Below are 25,790 nucleotides of genomic sequence, written 5' to 3' on the forward strand. Positions count from 1 at the left end.
GCCTGCATATCCTAGCTGCAGGCTGTCCTCTGGGTTCATCTACCTGCCAGCTCTTTGTGTGATACACAGACTACAGGACCTGGGTGAGGGGGACATCTAAGGGCATCTAGACACAGATATCCCTTGAAGCCCAGGTATATTCCTGGCTCTAAGGGCCTTGGGGCTTGGTGGGAGTAGGGTGGGTGGGGGTGTTACATTGCAAGGGTAGGGCATGGAGGTGTGCTAAGCTGTCTACTACCACTTGGCTAAAGGCACTTCTTGGTAAGTTCTTAGGGATTTAATGAGACAGTTGAACTGGGAACATGGGAAGAAATTAACAAGTAGTATATATAAATCAAGGGTTTGTACAGAGACCTCCCAGACCGCTTTGTTAAACATTCTCTAGGGATGAAAGGGGTGCTCTAGCAGACCATCAGGAACATGGGAAAGACACAGGGGCTGAGCGCTCCTTGCTGTACAGTTTGTCTTTTGAGCATATTATTTTCCCTTCTGAGCCCCAGCCTCCCAGTGTATCCATGGGCACACACCTAAGCTCTGGGTATGAGAGGGTTATCATACCTCACAGGAAGCTCCCTGGTGGTGTTTAACAAACTGGCTATTGTTACTTGGTCAACATTGAGTACCCTCTTCTTATTGGACAGTATGGGTCAGAGACATAAGCACATAACCAATGATACATTTTTTGTTTGTACGTGGCACTTCTGATGGTCTGCAGAGGGGCAGTCACCCACACCACCCTCAAACCCCACAAACAGTATATTAACAACTGTTGTGGCCCAGTGTGATCCCAGATGATAGCCAGGGTCTCTCGGGTAAGAAGACAAGAGGACTGAACATGGGCTAGCCCCCATACACTGCTGCTGGCTTCTCCATCTACGTGTTTCACAGATGTGGAAACTGTAGCTTGGAAATCTGTGGGCACCATTCCCCTAACACACACTCCCACCCCTCCACCCCACAAGAGTCATACCCACACCCTGGGCTGGAGTTGTCAGAGCTTATGGGTGCACGGTAGAAACAAGGAAGCTACTCAGTCCTGATACCTTGGTGCCCACAGAGGCGACACCACAGCCATCTAGCCTCGGCTCAGAGTGGTGGCAGTGCACTTCAGCATACTGGGAGACTGGGGAAAGTGCCGATGACTCAGATAACCTTTGAGGCAGCAAGACAGAGGAAGTGGGGGTGGGGGGGCATTTCTGGGGGTGTGCCTCATTTCCTAGAAAGGTGCGTCATGGGCTTTTGTTTAATCAGCAATTACCCTGACCATCCACAGCCACCTGTGTTTGGGGGAGCACCGCATGGCTGGCCTACTTCTGCAGCGATCACAGGTGGACAGGTCAAACAACAGACAAGACAATAGGCTGCAGGGGCTGGGGGAAGGCTGTTTCAGGAGCACACAGCAGGACACACATTAAGTCTTCAGACTCCTGTCCAAAAGGTTAATTTTTTTATTTGCACAGATAGGAGAGACCCTCCAAAGCTCTACGAGAAAGACATGGAAAAATAGCAGCTGAATAGCAGGCAGCCAAGGAGACTCCAGACACTGATGCTAGAATTCCTGTGGCTGAGGGTCATGCGACTTCCTCTGCAGAGAAGACAGTTGAGAAAGTCTGAGCAGGAAGGAAGGGACGAGTCCACGAGACAGTACATCATGTGCTGCAGCCCTGGCTGTCCCACAGGCTAGCTACGTGACCATGGATGAGTCCCTGGCCTTCTTGGGGCCCCAGTTTACCCTCATTTATCCACTCTGTACCAAGCACAATTCTGGGAGCTTGAATGATAACTAACTGAATCCCTTCAGTATTTCGTGAGACATGTATGCCATTATTTCCATCTTGCAAACGGAGAAAGCTGAAGTGCAGAGGCAGGCGACCTGAGCTAGGTGAAAGTCAGGTGACCTGACCAGACAGCTCAGCCCCACCCTGCAGCGAGTGCTGGCTGGTCCCTAGCATTCTTCCTGTTTTAAGAGAACACTCTGCACAGTGACTAGAGGCCCCGATTAGGCAGCAGCCGCAGTTCGGAGACAGTCTCAGCTACTGCTGCTTTTTGGTGAAGTCCAATTCCTTCAGTACACTTAGCAGCCTTTATAGACCAGGGCCCAGGAGCCCCTCAGGAGGCCCCCTGAGTCACAGCAGCAATCGACCTGTCTCTTTGAGCCTTGCTGAGAGGAGCCCATGCAAACAGGAATGGATGACCCTACTGTGATGTCCGTATTGGAGACTTCCACACAGGTCAGCCTCGGGGACTGCAGGAGGGAGACTGCCATTCATGTGTCCAAGAAAGAGAGGAAAAAACATCTATTCATAGTCAGACATAGCTGCTCTGTGGAAGTGGCACTCCTGACGCAATGAGCAGACCCGCTGTGTGAGGGATTCCGGAAGAGTGTGACCTCGGAGCATCCGAGTGGAAGGCTCAAAGACTTGGGTGGTCACCAAGCTTTTAAAATATGCCTGGACATCCAACCATGCAATTCCAGAGGGAGCATAGTTCTGACCGAAAACCCAAGCCCGTCTTCACAAACAAAATTCTTCCAACATTTTTTGGCTTAGACAAATAGCCAGCCAATTTGGTTTCTCTTGACTCTCCTGAGTAAGGAAAAGTCATGCAAAGAAGAAACTGCCACTAAATTACATGTTCGTCCCCGCCCCATGCCATGCACAGGTCATGTATGTGGATGAATCAACTCACCCCATGAGGCTAGGACTGTTGTCTCTACAAGAAACTGGGGTTCAGAGAGGTATAAACTCACCTCTGTAGAGAGAGCAGGGAGAGAGCAAAGTAAGAGTCTAAGATCCAGGGTGGCTCCATGCATCAGAAGGCCTGCTGTGCCAACATGAGAATATGAGTTCTAATCCCCAGTATTCACATAAAAAAGATGGGAGTGGCCACACATACCTGTAACCCCAGTGCTGTGGGATGCAAAGACTGGAGGACTATGGGTGCTTACTGGCTTCCTGCCTAGGTCCAAGTACAGTGACAGACCATTTCAAAGAAATAAGGCAGAAAACACTTGATGTCCTCCTCTGACTGTGACACACACACACACACACACACACACACACACACACACACACACACACAGAGGTGTCTCCACAGCAAACAAGTGTACATACACTGACACCTGCCCCACATACAAATCCAGTGTGGTTTTGTAAGGTATGAAGTGAATCGAGCAGAATCTTCTGCCTGTGAAATTAAGAGGTGCCCTCATCAAAAATGGAGATACAAGGAAAGTTCTGGGTGCACAGGTGGCCTTGGGCTCTGGGTACACACATGCTCCCTTCACAGGCATCTGGAAACCTCTAGAAATGGACACTGGAGTAGGGTGTAATCTGGACATCCACTCAGGCAGACTCAAAGCCAGTTGGAATAACTTCCCAGCAATCCCCTTCCTAGGTGTCCTGTTCCTTAATCTACAGAGGGAATTCTGTGGTGAGGACTCAAGACATTCTCCTGGCTCTATTCTTGGTTTTATCAACATGGAATAATCATTAAGAAAGTCTACCTGCATTTCCTACTCCTCTCAGGAGCCAAGATGACCATACATTCACACATGGCCTCAGTCTTATCAGAGACCCCAGAAGGGGCCCTGGGGCTACGGTATTTCCTCAGAACAGGAAGTACTTGTGAATGAAGGGCAGGATGGGGTGTTTAATGAATGTGCAAAGGGTCAGAGGCTAGGAAGACCCAGCTGTATGCTGGGGACAGAATCCACAGTGATAGCAAGGGAGCTGGATCTGCAAACCAGAGGAGTGTGACTCAGATTCACAGGGCCCTGAGTCTATCTGCACACAGCTAGCCATGTGAGGGGCAGAGATCAACGCCCTGGGCTCTCCTTCTGGTGTTCTTTTATAGAATGCCAAGTGGTGGTATACACCAATGGATCATGTGAGCATTCAAAGCCTGAAACACCTTTCCTGTGCTCATGGCTACTCACTCCATGAGCCTCCATGAGTGGAGGCATGCATGTTCGTGGAATATCACAAAAACATTCCTGTGGGGAGACCTGGCGGCAGGTACCCAGGAGCAGCATGGTGTTCATGCTGACAGCAGCAAGTTTCTATTCGGCAAGATTTTATAAGCTATCTGGTGTGTGCCAGGCCCAAGTCCTCTATTGGGTACAGGAAGGATTCACACCCTCAAGTTTACCTAGTTTTCTCTTCCTGATGTGGGCACAATCAGAATGTTACTTCTACTTCACAGGGGAGGAGAGGTGAAGCTTAGTCTGGGTACAGGATGTGAGTGCTTGCTCAAGATTTCTCTGGGAGGTGTCATGGCTGGGATACCCGGAACTGCCTGACCATAGAGATAAGGGTCCCTGATAAACAAATTGAGCCAGATTCCCTTCCTTCCTGTATCCACAGTAGGGGAAGCCTTGCTGGCTGCCAGCGCTGGGAATGGTACAGAATGGTAGGGCCCTGTCACTCTCCAGAGAGGAATTCCTCCCCCTGAGCAGCCAAGGTAGGACTGACTGATGCTAAGCTCTGAGAAGCTCTGGCTCCTCAATTACTGGAGATTATGCCTCCAAAGGATTAAACGATGGTGTTAAAGACAAACTATGCAGGAGGCTGCGCTAATCGTGGATGTGATCTGGACACCTATCCATAGGCACACAGTGAACAGGCTCTGGAGTTAGGACCCTGTCCTCCTGAGTCTCCAGGCTCATTCCATAGGCAGGGGGATGGAGGGAGTATCCTTCCCCTGCAGGGTGGCCTGGCCCTCCTGCGTTCTCCCCACCCTTCCTTCCCCCCTCCAATGCTTGGTTCCTCATATGCTTGTCTCTGCCACAGGAATGCAGCAGGCTCTGGAGATTCCTCTCATTCCAGATGTCCCCTGTCCTTACAGAATGGTATTCCCTCAAATGTCATATCTACCTGGAACCTGAGAATGTGACCTTACTTAAGCACAGTTCAAACTTAGGACTGGACTTTTTGACTTTGTAATAGTACAAAATGGATAAGCAGTCTACAGAAATCTAACTTTTGATTTTTAATTTCAATCTATTCCCAAACTAGCCATACATAGTCTGAGGAGGCTAGGCAGAGACACCCACGGCCCATCAGTCCCACAATCCTGAGGGGAACCACCGTTCATCTATAGGCTGCAGTGTGAAGATGTGCCAGAAGGCGAGAGGGACTCAGTGTGGGTTTGAATTAAGGTGTTTCAATTTTTTAATTTAAATTTTTTTGGCTTTTTTGAGACAGGGTTTCTCTGTGTAGTCCAGGTTGTCCTGAAACTTGCTCTGTAGACCAGGCTAGCCTTGAACTCACAAAGGATTCTCCTGTCCCTGCCTCCCAAGTGCTGGGATTAAAGGCCTGTGCCACCATTGTCCAGCAGCACTTCAATTTATGAAGATCTTATCTGGATTGTAAATTGAGACATACTCATAGGCTGTTTACAACTACAATTGAGTTACAACTACAACTGAGGTAGTGCAGGATTAAGATGAGCCCTAGTCCAATCGGTCTTTCTACGAAGGAAATGTACACATACACACACACACATAGAGACAGAGAGACAGAGACACAGAGAGAGACACACACAGAGAAAGAGACAGAGACAGACAGACAATATTACATGACAAGAGAGGCAGACCATGATGAATCTACAGTTCAGCATTGGTAGCATTCACCAGAAGCCAGAACAACTCTCCTTTCAGAGAAAAGCAACCCCAGTACCTTGGTTCCAGACAGCAGGCCTCTGCAACAGTGAGCATATGAGACTACTGCGTTACACTCAGTCTGAGCTTACTTGTTAAGACAGCCTTAGGAAACCGGGGCAGACTGGTGGTCATATGTGATATGGCTTGCCACAAAGCCGAGGCACTGGCTCCTGGACTCAGGGAATGTCAAAGGCCTGTAATGCTTCTCCCAAAATCTGAAGACAGACATAAGGCTGCCAGCATTTTCCAGCATCTTAAATTTCCATCCATTATCACCATTCTTCAGGAGAAAGGACAGTTGACATCAGAAAGTTGTTAATGCCAGGATTATCCTTCTGTTCTCTCACTTCACTGGGGCTGAGTACACATTATTCCACAGTTCCAGGTTTGGCCTGGCTCTGTATTCAGCATACAAGGAATTAAGCCGCTGTACCAGAGATTCCCTTCAGCCTTGGCTGAGGAGGGTGAGGCTGGGCCTCCTCATGTCTGTCCTTCTGTGAGAAAGCAAAGATGAGTTCCCTGTTGGAGCCTGTGACAATTCCAGCAAAGGCCCTCTGCCCCAGGCAATGTCCCAGCACCAGGGAGGAGACAGCCCCAGGTCAAGGCAGGGGATAGGGGGAGAAAAAGGAAAAGCATGAGCCCTTATAGTGACAAGAAACAACTGTGAAATCTCACAATGTGCAGGCTTAAGGGCCCAGCATCTCCAGCTCCATTCAAACTCACCTCGTAAACCCAAGCCTGGCCCCTGTGGAGCGCAGGACCAGATGCCTCCAGCTAGGGAGGAGCTCTCAAAACATGTGGCCCTAATGGCCTGATGACCCAATGGACAAGGGTCACCCTGTGCTTTGAGAACATCACAGTCACGTCTGCCCTGTAGTAACCAGAGAGCAAAGGGAGCCGTGTTCTCTTCCTTGGACGCTCCCACGCCAGGACACACTCCCCAGCTGGGGCCAATGGGCACAGGGCAGCAGGTGGCCTCATATGATAAGGTCTGGTGCAGCAGTGCCTCCCAGGGCTCAAAAGCCCATCTGCTCCCCCTCCATTCTATGTGCCCCAAGAGGGGCAGGGTGGGCCCCTTTCTCAGGAAGCCAGGAAACACACTCTTTTCTGGGCTAAATGCCCAGATTCTTGCAGCAGTCACAGGACACACTTCTTGAGAGCAGTACCAAGCCACAAGTGTAGACTGGAAGTTTCTCTGGGCAGTGTCAAAGTATGGGGACACACGTAGGCACACTCAGAATTCCAAGAGCAAAGTTGGGCAGGGGAGGGGCAGCTGAGGCTAGATAGGCCAGGGCTCCCATGGGACCCTAAAGATGTGGCTGAGGTCACCTGTCCTCCGAGAGGGTTCAGTGTTCTTTCTGAGACAATCTGTAACTCACTCTGCCTTCTCTTAAGCATTTTTTGAAAGGATCATGCCTGAGGGGCTAGGGAAGAGATGGAGAGTGCTCTGCCTTCCCAGAGGGAGACAGACAATAGATGCCAACAGACACTGTCATTCAAGCAGGCAGGAGGAAATAAGGACAGCGACTTCATCAGGTGGGGGAAATCAGGGGACCTGGCCTCACAGGGTCACTGGGACAGTTAAACAGATTATGCTGCAAACAACTTAGGACATAATGCAACACAACACAGGAGCAGGTCCCCTGAGTGGACTAGGTTGGAGTCCAACTAGTCTCCTTGTATCCCAGGGGACCCAAGGGGAGACCCCAGTCCAGCCTAATTCCAGAAGACTCCGACTTCTTCTTGGTAGGAATGCTATTCTTCTGGTACCATACCTGAGGCTGGCCCACCAGAAGTTCCAGCCCCTGTATGTAGCAGGCACACAGAACAGCATGCATTGTTTTCAGCATCATTGATTCTCACCAGCAAGACTATCCTAACAGGGTATCCTACCACACTGTCACATACCCAGAGTAACCCTGTGAGCCCCTGGCATTGTCTAAGACACTCCAGGCCAGTGGGGTGGGGAGTTGGAACATCGATGACCCTGGCCCAACCCCAGCACATGCAGTAAGCACAGGTGGGTACTAAGCCCCTGAACAACTGCTCTGAGAGCATGACCTCAGACTCTTCTAGAGACAAACAGTAAATAAATATGAAAGGCTGAGACTCAGTCACTAGGACTGCATGGTACACTCCCCGGGAGGCACAGCAGACTGGGGGGAACCTGCGGATTGGTGATACAGTTGGGAAGCCAGGGAAATTAAATGCCCCAGTGGCAGGTGGCTTGCATGGCCAGGCCTTGGCTGACACACTCCCATCAGCTCTGGATTCTCTTCTCCCTCAGAATTAAAACAGCTAGGGGAGAGGGCGGTTAACATGCAGAAATCCCGATTTAGGAAAAATAACACATCCATGGCACTTCTTTCCCTTTGCTGTGAGCTTTACATATTTTATCAGCTATTTTCACATGGTCCCCACCAAGTCAGAGAGGACCTTGTTTTCACAGAAAAGCTTTGAGTGTGACTGAGGGAACTGAGGTGAGGGGCCTCCCACCCAACACCCAGATGGTGAGAGCAGCCTCAGTCATAAACAGGCTTCTGGACGTTGGTTTTACATATCCTGGCTAGGCCATGACATACCCCAACCCCTATGTTGCTCACACCTCTCCCTTATGGACTGACTATTAGGCCCCCAGATAAAGTGGTCATTCTTGGGCTCAACACCTAAGGCCTCTTACTTATATGGCCCCATCTCAGGTGACCCCGGGCTGCTTTACAGGTCTTTGTACAAAGCTGCACCTGCTTAGAGCTACTGATTCTGGAAGGCAGTAGCCCAAGGCCTTCCAGAGGAGACAGGCAAGGGCTTACATTCTTGCTGTGTGGCTTTAGGAAAATTACTCCATCTCTTTCAGTTGTAGGTTCACTTTAAAGATTGGGCATCAGGCTCGTGAGGTGGCATGGCAGAAGGGAGAATTGACTGGCTCCTCAAGCTGTCTGCTAACTTCCACATACATGCTATGGCATGCCACCCCCCATATCCTAATAACACTAAATAAAAAATTGTAAACTCACGCTCAGCCAGGGCATACAGTGAGTACCAGACCAATCTAAACTACACAGCAAAACCTTATCCCCCGAAAACAACAAAGAACTAAATAATAGGCTGTTTAGAGCCGAGAACCAACCAATAGCATATGCAAAGCCCTGGACGATGCGCTGAAAAAGGTATTAACAATAGTGGGAGACAATGATGTGGTTTAAATACAGCAAATACTGATATGCAAATAGCATGCTGTTAAGAGAGCTGTCAACTGTGGGGTGTCAGGTGGAGCCCCCTTGCCTCTAGACATCTCCAGGACACACAATGGGGCTCATGCTGTTGCTGGAGATTCATGGCCCCTTCAACTTGCCATATGGATTTGTATCACTGTATTCCCATTTCCTTCTCCCTGTGACTCATGTGGACACCTGACTTACCCAAATCCAGAGGCAAGGAGCATCATGATGTGAGACCTCAATGCCCTCCATCACTGGCCCTATGCCTTTAGACAGAAGACTCTCCCAAGACCTAGGGCAAGTAAACTAAAGGGAAACATGGGATGTGATCTGTAGTCCCACTCAGGGCCCAAAGACTTCCCAACTCACCCTTACTCCAGACTAGCTCTGTCCTCTACCTGTCCCGCCCACCCTAATATCTGCAGTGCCCTGTCCCCAGTTGCCACAGACCATGATGCCCTGGCTCCAAACCCTTCCAATGGCCTCTCACTACAGGTGGAGTCCAACTCTCTCCTCTAAAGAATTTCCTTGCAGCAGATCTGGGAGTCTAAGGCCAGCTTGGTCTACTAAGAGAATTCCAGGCCAATCAGAGCTACACAGTGAGACCCTCTCTCAAAAACAGAAAAACAGAATCCTCTGTAAATCCAAGTACAGTAGTGGGACTCTTTGAGTTATATCACCTGAGCACCCACCTTTGCTTACTACATGTGCTGGGGTTAGGCCAGGGTCATCGATCCATCCCCACTCCCCAGCCCCGCTGGCCTGGAGTGTCTTAGACAATGCCAGGGGCTCATAGGGTCACTTTGGGTATGTGGCAGTGTGGTAGGATAAATGATAACCTATATCACCTACAACACTGTATCACCAACCTGCAGGCACCCCTAGTTGGCTGTGCCTCCAGAGGAGTGCACCTTATGGTCGTGGGGACTGAGTCTTGGGCTTTCATATTTATTACTCTTAGAGTAGGAGGCAAGAGTTCCAGGCTTAGTTGCTCATCTGGAAACCAGGCCTGGGATACACTGCTACTTTCCTTAGGGAAAGTAATGGAAAGCTACGCCAGGCTACATTCAGGATCACACAGGCTTGTTCTAGCTATAGATGAGCCCCTAGTCCTTGGAGGTCAGGGTTTGCACAAAGGAGAAGGGTGCAGTACTATCCTGTTCAGTTCACCTCAGGGCACTACTGCCTAAGCCAAATTCCTGAGATGCAAGACCAGCACAGGAGCCCAGAACTCAGCACAAGGCAGGTGCAAGGGCAGGATCTGATTCTAAATACCAATTTGTCACTGATGGATCTGTACTCCAAGTCCTCCATCTCCTGAGACACCCCTCATCACTGTTCTGTGAGTGGAGAATGAGCTTCACTTTAAAGAGGAGACTGAGAGTTAAAGTCTTTACTCAGAGGCAATCAGGAAATAAGTGTGGTGCACAGCACACAGTTTAAATATGTAGGCACTTCAACCTTATACCTAGAAATTTAAAAATGCTTTTTACAAACATTTACAGTAGAAGAATTCCATTTGATGGCTCCCTCAGGGACGGTGAAGCCTTCATCAATCCTTCTTTCTTCTAGTACCCGTAGATTTCCAACTGTGTGCTTAGGTCATCCTTTCTCTCCTGGAGTTAATTGTGTGCTGTCACACAGAACTGGAGTTCTGACTAAGAACAACAGTGCCCCTAAGGTTAGAATCCAGAAAAGTGTCAGGCCCTCTCTTCTTTCTGGTGAACCATAGCAGACATTACTAATCAATTCCAGTCTCCAAAGCCATCTCAGCTGGGTATATCAGGCAACCTCAATCAATCTAGCTGAGCAGGCATCACTGTGACATAATTGCTACTCCTGTCGAAAATGGGTACTTAGAGTGCAGGTATAGCTCTCTATTTCTTCCTTTCACACTCTGAAATCCCCTCAGATGTGTGAATAGACTATAGGAGTTTAGCATGGTCCTGGGTCAACACTGGCACAACACTGAGCCCAGATGTCAATTCACTTGCACAAGGAATCAGGGTGAGATGGGACAGGTTGCTGACAGTCATATGGTGAGGTCTCAGTCTGCTACTTTCTGAAACCTCCAGAAAGGGTATTCATAAATGGAAAAGTCACTTTTTGGGGAGGGGAGAGGTCATATCCCAGAACCTCTACTCAGGAGCTATGTAACTCTGGGCCTCTGCTGCTCATTGGAAAATGGGCACAAAAATTCCCATACCCCAAGACCTACCCAATGTGGCCAGTACAGTGTGGTGGATGTAGGAGCACCCCATAAACGATGGATCCTTTCCTTCCCTCCGTCTGCACTCGGCAGGGTCATTATCTGTACACGTCTGTGCTACACCTATGCTATCACATGCCCTGTCACAGCCCTAAGGGTGCATGAGCAGATGGTCCGTTCTCTAAACCCTGCAGTCCTCATCACCCCAGAGCATCCATGATGCACGGGAGTTCTGTCCACACTTGCTCTCCTTTGCTCTTTCACTCCCTGCCTAAGCCAGTCCTGCCTCTGTCCCCAGGGCAGCTCCAAAGGGCCCATCTTGTGCTGCAGAAGTGACGGCAGTGATTCGGCTAATGGGAAGCAAGATGAATGGTACCCTGTGCCCACGGTGGATGAGGCAACATGGACAGAGGGCTGGGGGAGGAGAGTGTGGCTGGAACTCACCCTCCTTTGGGGCCTTATTAGGTCTTGAAAGCGCCACTGCACACGCTAAAACCTGCTTTTGCCAGCAGAAGCCTCATTTTACAAATATACAACAACAACAAGAACAACAACAACAAAACCTGTAAATGGTAAGAAAACCCTGAAGACTCAGCTCCCAGGCTGCAGCGAGGCGACAAGCCACTCAGCCTTTCGTCTCCCTGACTCCTGCTTTAAATAAGTACGTCTAAATGCCAGCTCCCCACTTTGTGAATACCCAACACGGGTTCCTTGGCTGTTTTAGGCCTGTTTGCCAACAGTGGGATAGGATGGCACTGGAGACGATTTCCTCTAAAAGGTTTGTCTGTTCCGGATGCCATAAAGCCCTAGTGTACCCTGGCTGACAATCGCAGGGGGGACCTGACACAGCCCCCTTCACCATCACAAACACACATGCAGAACGCCGTCACTCAACTGCCCCAGCAATCAGCAGCACTTCAAAGGCGTTTTTGCAGTGGCATAGGTGTCCTTTTCCACAATTATGTGAAGAGTTTGCTCCATACACCCATCCTCCCAGTTTGGGAACAAGCCACTGAGATGTCTGTCACACTTCAGTTCCAAACAGGACTTGAAGGTAGAAGCCGATGCTGGTACAGAGGCACTGTGTAGACCCAGGGAGGGTCAAGAAGCTGTGTGACCTCAGTAGTCTGTGGAACCTCTCTGGGCCTCAGCCTCCTCATCCCACACAAAGGCAACCCCATCCTCCCAACAGCCTTGCAACAAGGAGCTAATGCAATCCTGCATCATGCAGGAATGTTCACTTCTCAGCACCGGTGGTTTGTTCCTATTCTTCCTAACCACACGTTCGCAGGGCACCTACTGCCCTGAGAGGCACCTGTGGCTCTTCTGCTACCTGGAGTAATAAAGCCACTCACAGACACGGGTATGAAGAGGTTAGAAGGGAAGGTTTGGCGCTCAGGGCCTAGGTTCAAATCCTAGCTTGGCTGAGGCCCTAATGGGTGGTACTGAGCAAATGATCCAGCCACACTCTGCATCCCTATAAAATGAAACTAATATCATCTGCTAAGTCACAACTAGGATTCAGTGCGACCATCTATCAGCTCACTCCAGGGCCACTGGCCCTTAGAGAAGCAATCACGAGTCTTGGCAGAGAGTAAGAAAAATCCCACGCTCCCCTGCCATGCTTCAGGAAAGACCTGTGGGCACTCCAACCCCACAGGCTGGGGAATCCTACCAGTCCCAAACAGAGCCAGCCTTTCCCTTGGGCATTTTCCCTTTCAGAACTTCCCCAGTGTTCCAAGGCAGTACCATCGTTCTTTACACCAGCTGCTTGAAGGCAGGGACTTTGTCCCCATGACTCACGACCGAGTCTTTGAACAGTAGAACAGGGCACCGCTCATTCAGATAAATAACTAACTAAAGGAGGGAAGGAGGCTGGGTGGGGGTGGGGAGGGTTAGGGTGGGGAAGGGGTGAGGCCGAGTGACCTACCATGTGTCTCAAAGCAACTTGAGCACCGTAAGTACCACTAAGCTCTAGTCTTGTGGCGCTCTTATCAAGCAAGTCAGTCAGTAAGTTGATTACACTGCTTGCCAACACAGTAAGTCATGGGCCTGCCCATTACCTGGCATGGAACTGAAGGCCAAATACAAAAACATAAACTTGTATCACCCCTGGCTTCACAAACAAGAAAACTCCGGCCCCTTGGGAGGAGGTGACAGACTACGATGGGCAAAGTGGGAACACGTGGTTTGCAACAGCCTTGTCCAAATCAACTGCCCACCTCTCCGTCTCTGGGCAGGGATGGCTCCAGATCGGGCTGAGTCTTGCATGGCTGAAGCTGGAGCTTATCCCTGGAATCTGCTCCCTGCCCAGAGCCAGAGTAAGAACTCAGTTATGGGAGGCCATGCCAGTAGCAACTGTGGGCTGCATGCTGGGGACATAAAGCCATGGGATTGATTTATAGCTTTGGCTCAAGGCTTCCTCCTGATACTGAGCCTCAGTTGTCCTAATTTGAAACATGGGTTCAGCAGCGTGATCAGAAGGACTAATCAGTGAAATGAAGGCAAAACACACACAGCATCTGGCTGGGTCCCAGTCTGTATAGTTGATACTAAGGAAGTTTTATTTCCCCACTCCAGAATTTCACACAGAGACCTTTGAGAAGCTAAATGTCTGCTCCCCTAGTTACCTGTTCTCAACTCCCTTAACTGCAGGACTAGAAATATGTCCCTGTAAGCAGAGGCATCAGATATAGCCTCCTGATGTCTTGGGTCTCTAGGGGCATCTGGCTTGGTGCTCTTCCCACAGAATCTAATCCTAGGATGTCCACGAGATGATATATAGCCAGTGATGACCCCCAAATTCTGATCACCTCAGCAACCCGGATGTTTCATTGCTAACTCTTGTTACTCAAGGACAGGAAAGCTGACAGAATGTAATAATATCCAGCCATGGTTGGCTCTATGGTCTGTCTAGCAAATGAGCCCTGGAGAAGAGAGACTAGCTGGCTAAATGGTAGTGGCCATTCCAGGGGTCAGTGGTCCGCATGAAGAGATCATTTCCTCTTAACGACCTGGCTCCCAACCCCCAAGGAAGAACTGACAAGGGGGCCTTCTCTGCTGGACAAGACAGCGTTTAAGAGGGACAGTTATGAAGCTATCATGGTTAATCAGCCTTGTCCTCAGAAGGGAGCCAAGTATGGCCTGTCTGTCATACCCTGCCTTCACTGTTGGCATTACCTCTGATATCTGGGAGAGCCCTGGGGCAGGTGTGGGCTTTGGACCTTCAGTACACATTGGTCCTGCCACCACAGGACAGGTGCCCAGTGAGCCCTCACATCACTGTCACCCACAACAGAGTGGGAGTCACGTAGTCCCCACCGGGAGCAACAGGGAAGGGTCTGCACTTAACCCTGAGAGTCCTTGTGCCCAAGAAGTAAACATTAAATAAAAATCATGACAGGCAGGGAGGTAAATACCAAGAAAAAGCCAGTTTTCTGATTCTTGTTGCCTTTGGGAGTGAGGGCAGAAAGAGGTTTGAAATAGGTTCTCATGCATCCTAGGCTGTCCACAACATGGTATGTAGTAGCCAGTAATGACCCCAAAATTCTGATCCCACTGCCTCCACCTCCTGAACACTGTAATTACAAGTGTGTATCAGCTGAGGATAGACCCTAGTGCATGCTAGATTCCTTTTAACATGTGGGTCTGCATTTCAATTTTACACTGGGCCTCACAAATTACACAGTCACCCTCATCTTCCACTTACATGACCCTGACATGCCCCTTATGGTTGTAGGGGCCTTGAGAATACCTCCAAAGTCCTGACAGAAGTGGAAGGCACTACCAAGTCTGAGACTGTCACCTCCAAGAGGATGCTTGAGATTCTTGTTGAACTTCAGTTGGCTGTTTATGCACCCTACATTGAGGTGACAACCTTGAGGCCTGCACCCTGAGGGAGGGAGCTTCCTGGACAATGAGTGGTTAAGAAAACAAGCTAACTCAGGACAGGATGCTCATGAGAATGTCCAACAGATGTCACCAGGGAATGACCTCACTGGCTGGTCTAGTCAGGTGGCTCCCTGGAGGCAGGGATGACAAAGCTGAGCAGGAAGTGAGAACCTGGTAACTTTACTGGCCTGCAGCAAGGGGTAAGGCTGCAGCAAAGGGTAAGGCCAAAGCAAGGGCCAGGACTAAGCACACCAGGGGATACCATCTGCAGAGAACTCTCCTGTAACAACTGCAGAACCAAGAATGAAAAATGGAAAAGAACATGAGCTCCAGAATGTCTGAGGGTGTGTTCTGGGCACACATGGCCCATCCTTGGTTGGATGCTCATGGTTTTGATTCCTGTCTGTCAAGTTACAGGCATAGCGATTCCTTCCTGTGACACGGAAAGTCCAAGGAGCATGCAGTCAGGGCATCCTCCGAGCAGTGGGAAGGGACAGGTAGGGAGCCTTTCTGACGTGACCCACCACTACCTGGAAGAATGGCACAGTTGTGCGACCTTAGAGTGCAGCATCAGGTCAACCTGGCCTTGTTCCTAGCCGTTCACTAGCAGCATGTGTTACCCTGAGCCTTAGTTCCTCATCTGTAACACGGCATTATTAATTGTCTCATCCTCTGAGGGATACTGTGATGATGAAATAAAATGAAGTCACTGACAGGTACAGCACACAGCAAATGACCGATAAATGTCAGCTGCCACGATGGCCCCGCACCCCAGCGACACGTGACATCTCTCAAGATAGAGAGAATATGCTCCATCCTTTCTAGCATCTGCCATGACTCTGCTCCCAGACGCCCCTCTCCCCCCATTGTTATGTCGCATCAGTCCATAAATATTTAAACAACATGTCATCAGATTATTATAACATATGATCCATAGCACTGATGTGCAGCAGTTCTGTGCATTTGGGCTTCATTTTCAGAATATCAAGACATAAAATATTTATGTATTTAGCCAACCACGAGATCTCACATTCTGTCTCAAAATGCTGGGTGGTGGCAAGACGCTGAACTGAGACGCGATGTGTGAAGGGGTGTCGTGTTCTCACATCGGTTCCTGGGGCATCTGGATTGTTTCTGGTTCATTCAGGGGACATCATCACGTGGCGTGTGAGCAGTGGCTGACTAGGTTGATCATAACAAGAAGACAGCCAGGCCCCAAAGAACTCATCAAACTTGTATATGCTGAGTGGTCTACACGCCTGCATCTCTATGGATGTGCACACGGTAGGAAGTGTACATTTCTCACAGTACGCACTGGGAAATGAAGGTTCACCCACAGCCCACGGCACCACCTGGGTACTGTGGTACACAGCAAAGATTCAGGGCCATTTGACTCCTGTTTCCTTCTATCCCTGGGTCCCAGTATTAGGTCAAGCACAAACTAGGATTGAGCCAATGCAGTTGGATAAATGACAATTAAAGAAATTGCCAGATAAAATTGTGACCAGATTAAAAAATAATTATTAGATAATAAATTCATACATGATAATGATACTCCATCTGCCAGTCTGATTTACACTGTGCAGGACCCTCAGGCCTGAGACATAGGCTCTCCAATAAACCCTTGTGAGTAGGAAAGGGTTTTTTTTTCCTATGTAATTAAGTATCTCAATTGCTAACATTAGCACATCACTGTGGCCATATGTTGCAGGAATTTTCAGCAGTATGTGATTTAAAAGACAGTGCCCCATAATCCATCAGAGGATACAGGAACTCACATGCCAGAGGCTGAATGCTTCTTTAGGACTGCCTCTCCTGTCCCAAGTCAACACTAAAAACTCTACCACTGCCCTTTAAGAGACCAGAAAAATGGGGCCACCCTCTGCCTAACCTATAGATGATCAATGTCTGAGGATGTAGGATACCAGAAAGGTATGTATAAAAGACAGCTGTCAGCTGAGGGTACAATCATTTCCTCTGCATTTCCTAGGAAGAGGGACAGAAGGACGTATGTGATCCCCTGTGTTTCCCTAGGTGGCTATTTCCAACCTGGGTTGAACAGCACCCTGAACCTGTCTGTTGGGAGATCCCAGACTCTGCACAGACAAGACTTGGGTCTTTTTGTTCTCATGGACTAGCTGAGGAGGCTGGCATTGCAAACAAAAATGATGAGTGGGATTCCTACAGAAGAGGAACAAAACATGCACGGTAGAGACACTGCATCATAGCCAGAGAGTGTGTCCATGCTTAAGGTCCTGGGTAAATCAGTTCAGGGGACCAGCTGGATCCTCCAAACCCCTAGGACAGGCTTCCTGCCTCTGCTGCCTGCTGCAGTGTAGTATTCCGAGTTGCTGCCATGTGGACACTCACTGAGGTCAAATGGACAAGATAGTTCCTTCCTCTTATCATGCCAGGTTCCTCCATTTCTTGCTGAGGCAGAATTGGAGATCATGCCCACTTAGGGATCAGCAAGTCTAGAACTTGCTCAGGAGAGTTTAACACCTCCCTTTTCTCAAAGCCACCTCACAAAGGACACTCCCTCTAAACAACAAAGCCTACCTGACAGGAAACACAATTTAAGGCTGGGATTGGAACTGTCATGGCATGTAGGAGACCTGGGTGCAATCCCAGCACCCCCAACAAAATTAAAACCAGCTTTGAGAGGCATGCGCCCCTGCCCATGCCTTCTGTAGAGTCACTGAACAAAGACGTGCTCCAGGAAGGAGACTTCATAACTCGGGAGGTACAAGCTGTTGTAGGCTTAGGTTCCTCCTGTAGGTTAAGTATCTCTTATCCGAAATGCTTGGGACCAGGAACGTTTCAAATTTTACTTGTTTGTTTGTGTGTATGGTGTATGGATTTCTTCCTTGCATGAATGTCTGTGCACCAATTATACGTCTGATGTCAACGGAAGAGACATCAGATCCCCTGGAACTGGAGTCACACATGGTTATGAACTGACATGTGGGTGCTGGGAATTGAACTCAGGACCTCTGGAAGAGCCGTCAGTGCTCTTAACCACGGAGTCATCTCTCCAGCCTCATGTTTCAGATTTCAGAACTGAATTTTGGAATATTGCATAAACTTTACCAATTGAATAACCCTAATCTAAAAATCTGAAATGTCCCCAAATTTGAAATGTTTGAACACCATGTCATCATGCTGGTGTGCAGAAATACTCTGGTAATTCTGCTCTTACTGTGTGCCAAGATCTAAGGACACAGCTGTGGCCACACACCAAGTCTTGCACTACAGAATGACATTCCCAATAGAAGGAAATAGACAACTGATACTGTATACTGTCAGCATAGGACCATGGTACATGGTGTTTCTTCCAGTTGCTTGGAAGGTCAGAATTGGTTACCCTCTCCCAGCCCACATAGTGGGCACTTCCAAAGGGCCACAACTGTCTCCTGATTCTGAAGAAGGCCCTTTGCTGTGGTTTTCCTCAAAGCACACATGCTAACAGCAGAGAACCAGCTACCCTGGACTCTGGGTGTTTCCTCATCACTAAAGTGAGCATGTGGGTATCCACACCATAGAATTGTTAGATGAAGTAAGTTACTGTGTTTAAAAGTTGGACTAGGGCATAGCACACAGCAGACACCGGGCACAGGGAAGCCTCTGGCAGGATGGATGGGAAGTTCCTACTTCCATGTTTTCCCAGGTCAGCCTGAAGCCCTGGAAACCATCCCACAGCTCCTGTGGTCCACTTGGCCTCATCATGGTCCTTTGAGGCTTCAACAGAACCTCCTATCTTCCTGCCACAATGCTACTCACACTTCCTACTCCTCCCTACCTCCCTGGAGAGTGAAGCCTTCTGTAGATCCCTCCTGTAGAACATACACAAACTCCTACATAGTTCTGAACCTGCCTCCAACAGTCAGGATCAATGGAGTGTTGCCTCCACCTGGGGATAGAGAGTAGGCTCTATCCTGTGATACAGTCAAGAAATAAGGCCATGAAAGAGTCCCTGTGCAAACCTTACATACCTGACCCAGAATTCTGAGATATGAGTCTTAAAAAAAATAGGGGGAGCTGGAGAGATGGCTCAGAGGTTAAGAGAACCAGCTGTTCTTCCGGAGGACCTGGGTTCAATTCCTAGCAACTATATGGCAGCTCATACATATCTCTGGAATTCAACATCCTCCTACAGACCTACATGCAAGCAAAACATCAATGCACATAAAACAAAAAATAAATCATTTAAAAAATTAATTTCCCAGGCATGGTGACACATCCCTTTAAACCAGGACATCCAGGAGGCAGAGGCAGGAAGACCTTTGTGAGTTTGAGGCCAATCCACACTACATAGGAAGATTCACGTCAGCAAGAGCTACCCTGAGATCTTGTCTGTTTGGATGCCATGTACATGCAGGTGCCCAAGAGAGCAGAAGAAGGCATCTGATCCCCCGGAACTGAAGTTGCAAGCACTGGTGAGCTGCCTGACATGTGGGAACTGACAGGGGTCCTCTGCAGAGCAAGTACCCTTAACTACCACTGAACCATCTCTCCAGGATGTGTTTCTTGAGTGAGCACACGGATGCTAGCCAACACAGGTATCTCGAGTTCTGAGACCAGAGTACACTCGGCCTGCTTCAGATTGCAGACACTCTGCATCACACCCAAGCCCAGGCCCAGAAGTCATGATGCGTGGCTTGAAAGCTGGGAGAGTGACCTGACTGACGCCACAGGACAGCTATGTAGGGTCTCGGGCTGGGCATGCTCTCTGCACTTCACTATTCCTATCTATAAATGGGGCAGGAGATGGGGATTCTTTTTTTCTTAAGCAACAGAATCTCTTTTGGTTTGCTTTTTCCTTTAAAATCATATCAAAAATTAACGTGTGTGTGTGTGTGTGTGTGTGTGTGTGTGTGTGTGTGTGACTGGGGATCCAACTCAGGACTTCACATGCTAGGCAAGTGCACTATCACTGAACTATACCCAAATCAACAGCTGTAAAGCGACATCTGGTACATTCATAATGCTGCACAACTGTAGTTGCTACCTAGTTCCAAACCGTTTTTATCACCCCAAAAGGAACCCTGCATTCATCCAGCCCTGACTTTCTCCCCACGCCCCTTCCTCCCAGACCCTCATGACTGTAATCTGCCTACACTCCACAGGTCTGAGTAGGTATCTAGTCTGAATATTCGCTATAAGCTCCTTTTCTCAACATGACTCCTGGACAGAGCCTTTTTGTGCACACAGGTGACAAGAAGGCAGGGAGGGTTTGCCCTTCCCCTCTGAGAAGCTCACAGCTCTCATGCCCATTGGCCTTCCAGAGAAGGCACCTTACTTTTCAGTATCTATATTCAAAGTTAGCCCGCTGTGTGAGAAGCGGAAGCTGCTGCCCGACACAGCCAGCCCACTGGACGACACAGCAGTGGAGGCTGGGCTTGAATGAAGCCCAAACCAGAGGTCTCCTCGGGGGATTGGCTCTCCACAGCCTACTGGCCTCTACTCTCCTCATAAGCCTAGTGGGCTTCAGGTATGAGGAACTGGGCAAATTTCCTCAAAAGCCTTTGAGGAGAGACAGCCATTCTGGAAACCCAGGTTTCCTGTCCCTTAGAGAGAGCCAATCTAACAGACTCAAATGGCCCAGGAAGACTCCCACAGTACATGTGGCCTCCCTCAGGCCCAGTGGACTTCAATGTGGCCGAGAGTCATCAGTGAGGACTCTGGTCCCACTGGGGTCTGTGAAGGCCACTCCTATCAACCCAGATCTCTGCTTGGCCACACTATAGAAATAATTAGCAAAATATCTGCCTCACTTCCTAACAACCATAGCTGACACAGCTCACAGGCCTTCCAGCTTCATGCCCAAACCGAGGGGGCTCACTATCTTGCCCTGTGGTGAGTGAGTAGGAAGAAAACAAACACAGATTTCCAGACCTTGTCTTGTGATGCCACAGGGCTACTCCAGCACTCAAATCCATCCTCTTTCCAAACCACTGCTGTCTACTATGTCTGGCAAATTCTTTGTTTTTAAATGTTATCTGTCTGGGTGTTTTGTCTGCATGTATGTCTGTGCACCACATCCGTGTCTGGTGCCTGTGGCGGCCAGAAGAGGGCAACATCAGATGCCTGGGAACTGGAGTTGTGGGTGGTTATAAGTTGCCATTGGGAATGGAACCCAAGACCTTTAGAAAAGCAGCCAATGCTGTTAACCACTGACCCCTCCTCTCTCCACCCACAAGACTCACATTCTTAATTTGACTATGAGTATCTTGTCCTTTCAGGGCCTCAGTTTCCATTCTGTAAAATGGACAACTGGGCGTTTCCAATCCCCAAAGTTCACCCTAAGTAGCCTCCTGTGGTCATCTGCACCCCATGCTCTGGTGATCTGTTCTCCTTGGCACTGCGAGACACTGAACATCAGAACAGGTCACTGGAAAGTAACCATGTGCCTTTGCAGATAGATTCCGTCCCAGAAATCCCCAGCTTAAAGGGCCGAAGGACAGATGTTAATAAATGAGTCCTGAGCAAATGCCACCTGTCTGCCACCTGCACTGAGAGCCTGTGTAGGGCAGCACCCCAGGAGCCTCTCTAGTGGATGACAGGGTGACAAAGGAGGATTCCCCATAAAAGAACCTTTCTCCAGGGCCACCCTGATTTTGAAGTGTGAGGGTTAAACAATTTGGGAAAAAGGCAGGCGCCTAAAGGCTTCCCACAGCAACTACCCGCCCCTTCCCTGTCGGCATTCCTTCACACTCGCTGGAATTCCTACACAAAGCCCCCTTTTTCTTTTCTATGAGGTCACCAGCACATAGAAGTCTAAGAAAAGAACAGCTCCCTGTGGGTAAAGCCTTTGGAACTAAATGAACCCAGTGGTCCTGCAATCTGACGGCCCCCTCAGGGCACCGCTCCAGGGGTGGTGAACAAGGGTTTTAGGGGGTGTTGTGATTCTAGCCAGCACAGTTCAAGAAGCTTGTCTAGGAGACCAGTTCCTCAGCTGGCAGACCACGTGAGAAGTCGCCTGGGGGGGTTAAAATCCAGAACTGGAGCCCCCTGCATATGCAGGTCTGTATTCACATAGCAAGTCCTGTTGGAGTGACAGATGTCAAAATGTGAAATCACACGCTCAAGTTCAAGTTCCCAGGATTAATGGCACAGGAAATTACACCACTAATGGATGTGCCCCAATGCTACTTCTGTCTGGACCTTGGGTCTGAGAAGGCCACAGGTTTGGCCTGAAGATGGATTATGTGTGTGTCACCAAATTCAGACAGGAATGGGGAAAGTTTCCAAAAAAGAGAAAGAGAGAAAGAAAGGAGAGAGAGAGAGAGAGAGAGAGAGAGAGAGAGAGAGAGAGAGAGAGAAGAGAAGAGAAGAGATAGGGGACAGATGATCTTACCTGGGTGACAGAACTAAGAATATCCACTCAAAAACTTCAAAACCCTTTACAGAAACCCAGACCACAACGACCCCTCTACAATCTTCCTGCTCCAAGAGCCCCAGTTCTAAGAACTAACAAACTTCCAAGTACATGCACTTTGCTGCCTATGATACATCAGCAAAAATTAAATTAGATAAATAAAAACATAGAAACAAGGCCTATTTTTACCTCCGCAAATCACAGGCCAGATGGAGCGGAATCTATCAATGCCAGAACCGTGGCTGAGCCTTCCCATACCATCTATTATTTCACACCTTACACTTAGGCACTGCATCACAAAGCACTTTGCAAATGACACTCTTGGAAGGGAGAGAGCGACCTTTTCCTGTTAGTGCTAAAGGACACCGAGCTGGGCAGGCACAGCCCAAACGGCACAGGTCCTTACTTATACACAGCCCTCTTCTGAAACACCAAAAACGGAAGTGAATGAGGAAGTGAACTGGCAGGCCCAGTTCTGAATGACAGGTGACAAGGAGTCTTTGCAAAAATGATCGTGTCAGAGATCCAGAGTGAAGAGTAAGGCTCTGAGATCACACGCCATCTCCCTACATGGTCAGAGGCTGGACGCTTCCTGGGGCTAAGTCCAGCTTTGTCGCCAACATGTATCTATGTGTTTATTTAATCAATTTATTTATTTAAACGGGGTCTTGGTGTATAATCCTGGGACACCTGGTACTTGCTATGTAAGTCCAGGCTGGTTCAGAACTCCAAGCAATCCTCCTGCCTCAGCCACGATTATGGGCGTGAGCCACCACACCTGGTTGGTAACTCATATCTAATCTTGAGTGATTCACCAAGTCCTCCACCCTCACCTCCCTCTTTGGTCCAATCTGAGAAGAGGAGAGAAACATTAGTCTTAGTCTCCTTTTGACAACGGTTTCTTTGGCCATCCTTGGCACTTGGAAAGACTGTGGTACCTTCAGTCTGGTGGCTCAGTGGCCTTTGGGAGGACCACTCCCCAAATTCTGGAACCAGACAGGCCTGCAAAACCTGGCCTGTCATAAATCACTGAGCTTTACAACATGCCAGAAGAGCAAAACACAATAAAGGTAGCCGGTGTCCTTCAAGTTAAGAAAGACTGTCCAAGAATCAGATACGAATTTAAATCCTGACTTTGCCATTTATCAACTTACCTGAACTTTACAAGTTCCCAGGAAGACTACAGACTCTGTCCAGACAAGTCCGGTTCAAATTCTGGGTCTACTGCTACTCTATAGCTTCTCTGTGCCCCAGTTTCTTCATCTGTAGAATGGACACCATAACAGTTCTTACAGTGTTGGTGGGAAAAAAGAAAAAGCAAACTTTGTGCACCAAGCCCAGCACAGGGCATATCCTCAATAATGGGGAACACGGGTCATGGTGCTTCTCGCCCAAAACTACGCCAGGCAGTTCATCGATCCGCTTGTCTGTTTTCTCATATATTAGAGACTAACCTCTGACTTACAGTGAGCCTAATGAGAACATGAGTGTTCAAGTCCACAGTGCCCAGGCTGTACACCTTAGGAAGTCAAATGTCAAGTCCTGGGCCCAGTGAAGGAGGAAGGCCTAGAAGGCAGGCAGGTGGCTCAGACTTTGGCCACCACCCTCTCCCTCATGGCCTGGGCCACATTTGATCTCTCTCTGATTCAGGTGCCTTGGGCACAAACCCAAAAACAGAGTGGAATACGTGGAGAGTTAAAGACCCCCAGAACCATCCTCAGCACACAGTAGGTACTCTGTAAATGACTCAACCCCTTTCCCTCCACCTTTCCCACACCATGTGCCACTTGGGAAGGCCAGCATCTCCATTTCTGGAAACCCAAACAGCTCTAAATCCTGGCCAACGCTTAAGTCCGAGACTTGGGCTTTTTAAAGACAGCAAAAGACTTTTGTAGTCATCTCTGAAGCAGACGAGGCTCGGAGACTCACAACCACAGGGACCATTTTAAATCCCGGGCCTTTTCTTCTGGGAAGTTAGGCAAGAACCTTCCCAAATGTTTGCCGTGGGGCCCTCTGCCAGGGAGTGACTCACTCCTCCGCTCCCCACAGGCATATTTTATTTGGGGGTGGGGGATCCAGGGAGAGCCTGGCCCTGATGGGGGAGGGGAAGTTTCAACACATCCAGAAGGTGGGGATATTTTTTCTTCTCCAGTTTTCAGGACAAAGAGGAAAAAAAGAACATGGGTCTTTTTTTGTTTCCTTCCAGGTTTTGTCTGCTGAAAGACGATGTCTAAAGTTCACTGGTTAAGTTCCTCCTGTTGGGAGTCAGGCACCCATTCAATGAAATTCTTCTCCCATTAGCAACAGGGTTAACATGCCCTTTTACACACACCAGACTCCTGGGAGGACATTTTCCCCTCAAAAAGTCAACCTGCATTTTGCAAGTGAAGTAAAACTCTGAACAGAAACTTTCTAAAGTTTGCTTTAAAACAGTTAAAACTTTCAAACACACATGCACAAACTGTCAATCAAAACTTCACGGACAGCCCTTAGAGGATGTGTCCCAAGTGTGCTGTCACCCATTTGTTACTGCCTCTGGGGCTCGGATAAATCAGGGAAATATGATTAACTTAGAGGAGCAGGCAGAGAGGACAAGTATCTGGGGCCCTGGGTCTCCCTAGGGCCTAACCCCTAGGTATGGGGGGCAGAGTCCAAATCTGGCCTAGCTAGAGACAGCCACGAACAAAGCCAGGGAACTAAGACGTATCTAGAAAACCTCAATTCAAGTCCAGCGCAGCCCCCTCCTCAGCCTGCGTGGCCATGCAGAGTCCTGCCAAGGCCGGGCTCAGCGGCTTCCACCAGAGTCATAACCTGGTGATCTGCGGACTCACAGAATCCGGCCCAGCACTCTCTCGGGACAGGGTCAGCCGGCACATCACACACACACTGGCCTGCAGTGTGGAATGCTCAGCCTGGATCCTAAACACACACTCGTGTGGAATTTGTACACTTTTGCCCGTGCACGTGTGCATACACACACTCGGGAACGTTCAGACACGTGGGCACACGTACTTCTTGGCATCCACGGTAAACACTCGATAAACGGATAAACCGAAGCCGAGCCTGTCCACCCGCACTGGTCCACCCCAAACTCACAGCCGGGGCCCCTGATGTGCACACGCACGCACTCCCGCGCAGCGGGGCGGATGGAGCCCGCCGCGGACACCTCGGCCTCCTGCGGGCGTCCCCGCCGACTCCCTGGGCACGCGCGCGCGCCCACAACGCCTCGGGTGACGGCCCCACGCCCTGGCCCGCGCCCCTCGCCGGTCCCAGGCCACTCACCGGCGCCGGCGGCTCTCTCGGCGGCGGGCGGAGCGCGGGTCGCACGGGAGTTGGCGGCGCTACGGCCGCAGCTAGTCCGCCGGGTTCAGCCGCCGCTTCTGCGCGCGCCCGCGCGCCCGCCCCTCCCCGCCGCGGGGCCGCGCCGCCCCC

At 49.5% G+C, this 25,790-nt stretch overlaps 1 protein-coding gene across 2 annotated transcripts in view; it reads right to left on the reverse strand.

The window, feature by feature from the left end:
• The window catches only part of Nek6 (NIMA related kinase 6), a 73,165-nt gene extending 47,428 nt beyond the window's left edge, over nt 1-25,737 (reverse strand). Inside the window, exon 1 of one of the 2 annotated variants that reach the window (XM_028754667.1) lies at nt 25,641-25,737. The gene's annotated coding sequence lies outside the window, so the exon portion shown is untranslated. Of the gene's footprint in view, nt 1-23,512; nt 23,622-25,640 lie in introns of those variants that run through there. The other variant, XM_028754666.1, reaches the window with a different exon arrangement.
• Nucleotides 25,738-25,790: the final 53 nt, after the last annotated feature.

This window comes from Grammomys surdaster, unplaced genomic scaffold (genome assembly GCF_004785775.1).
Source record: "Grammomys surdaster isolate TR1022 unplaced genomic scaffold, NIH_TR_1.0 126035, whole genome shotgun sequence".
NCBI lineage: Eukaryota > Metazoa > Chordata > Mammalia > Rodentia > Muridae > Grammomys > Grammomys surdaster.